The following is a 2,037-nucleotide window of genomic DNA, read 5'->3' on the forward strand; positions in this document are numbered from 1 at the left end:
CTTAAAGAACCTTTTGAAGCACCTTTATTTTTAAGAGTGTAGGAACTTTAGGTGCACAAACAGTTATTTTTGGGATTGCAAATTGGGATTATATCAAAAATATAATCCAGTGCTAAGTGGACCCCCGTCCCAAGTGGTGAATTGAAGTAGCCTTTGAGACATGTTTGAGGTCCACAAGGCCATATAATATCCCCTTTGTCATTTTATGATTCAGAAGGATGCTAACTAATTAAGACTAACTAATTAAAAAGTAAAAGCATTTAATTCACTCCATTGTTGCCAGAGAACAAGTTTGGGAGAGCTTGGTTGAGGATCTGCCATCCTCGCACCCAAAGCAAGACTATGAGCTTCAGCATGATGTGGTAAAAAACTATAATGATGATATTTGGGTTGTTCAGTCTGTTTAAGAAAGAACGCACCTCTAAACAAAAGCGATGCGTTTTCTCTCTGTTCCCTGCGTTGTGTTTCACCGCAGGAGATGTGGCGATGGCTTGTGGTATAAGGTCAGCTGGCAAGAGCTGTATCCTGACATGCCAATACCCACAAGGCCTAGCAGCATGGCAAAGCGGGGTACAACGGGCCCCTCCCTCTGCAGACCGGTCCGCGCTGCCTGAGTCTAAAAGCAAAAGGTCAAAGGTCAGTGTTCATGGCTCTTCTATGAGCATGAGATGAGAGAAGATCCATTCAGGAAGTACAGTTCTCAGAAACACTTGGTACATCAGACAAGTTTGAGAAGTATTACTGAATCTCCTAGATCAAGATTAAGACTGGTAAGAAGCTTATCAAGATAAACAAACATACATATATAAGCAGTTTCTATTAATCTGATGTACAGTGTTTGCATACAATCAAGTGTTTCTTATAGTCAACTACTATATATAGTGCTTCTACCTTGGATTTTCCCTCAAAAAGGAAAGAATCATTTTATATCATGTAAAAACATCATTAATGGAAACAAACACCAAAATGCCAAAGGTGATTAATTGCAGCGGAATCTGTTTCCAAAAATAGCTACAAAGAGAGTTTTAGAGATTTGGAGCAAGCGTCTCATGTCATTGGGCTTGGTATCCAGTTTCCTGTGGATACCGTGATTCTGATCCCAAAGAGGCTTTAAAATCCCACAGGTAAACAACTGGAAGAATATTATCAGAATATTGCAAATATTATTTCAGTGTTTTTTTTTAACTGATTTTAAATCAAAACATTTGAAATGTAAATTAATTTGCTTTATAAATTAATAAAAGTTAAAATTAATGAATAGTTTTTTGGGTTTAATTTGCTCTGATCTGTACCTGCTTTACTGTGATTTATTTATGCCCTATATATCTTACATGCATATTTACTTGCATATCAAACTTCAACCATTACAAGAATACAACGCATGCATGCTGGATGTTTGTTTGGGGTCTAAGAGGTGCAAGGCCCTTTTAATATAAAAAAAATAATAATCGAAGAACATTGAAATTCCCTTTTAATAGAATTTATTATAACAAAAGCATTTTTAGATTTTCAGACTCCATAGAAAATTTAGCTTGGAGTCCTAGAATCCCCATAAAACATGAATCAAAACAATGAATTTTTGCATGCCGAGACTCTCTGATCTGTGTACACACTGTAAAATTGCTCCTGTTAGTCATATATATTTGTTTAATTGTGTTATTCTACAAAATATTTACGTTAGAGTATGTTTTCTACAGACAGAGGTAATGTCACTGTTCTTAATAACAACTATCTTTCTGATATATTTAATGGATAAAAAATATATACACATGCATATACACATACAAGTCAAACCATAAGTAATTTATAAGTGGTTTTGGACTAGCATTATTATATTTACACAAACAGTAATCACCAGGAAATCCAACATAAAGAAAGTAAGTGACTTGCCACAGTTTGGAGAAGGCTCATTTATTTTGCTCAGTTAGAAACTGGACACTCACCTGCAGGTATCGAATGTATCCAGGCATCAGGAGAGGAATGCGGAAGAACATCTCAGCCGCCAAAAGACCAAAAAGGTCTCGTCCACACACACAC

At 36.1% G+C, this 2,037-nt stretch overlaps 1 long non-coding RNA gene across 1 annotated transcript; it reads right to left on the reverse strand.

The window, feature by feature from the left end:
• Positions 1-99: 99 nt before the first annotated feature.
• LOC107578445 (uncharacterized) lies at positions 100-2,031 on the reverse strand. The gene is made up of 2 exons (XR_001608350.1): positions 1,944-2,031; positions 100-616 (listed from the first exon to the last, which is right to left on the reverse strand). It is a non-coding gene; the product is annotated as an uncharacterized lncRNA (long non-coding RNA).
• Between the last annotated feature and the right edge of the window lie 6 nt (positions 2,032-2,037).

Source organism: Sinocyclocheilus grahami, unplaced genomic scaffold, assembly GCF_001515645.1.
Source record: "Sinocyclocheilus grahami isolate Dianchi unplaced genomic scaffold, SAMN03320097.WGS_v1.1 scaffold10290.1, whole genome shotgun sequence".
In the NCBI taxonomy this organism is placed as follows: Eukaryota; Metazoa; Chordata; class Actinopteri; order Cypriniformes; family Cyprinidae; genus Sinocyclocheilus; species Sinocyclocheilus grahami.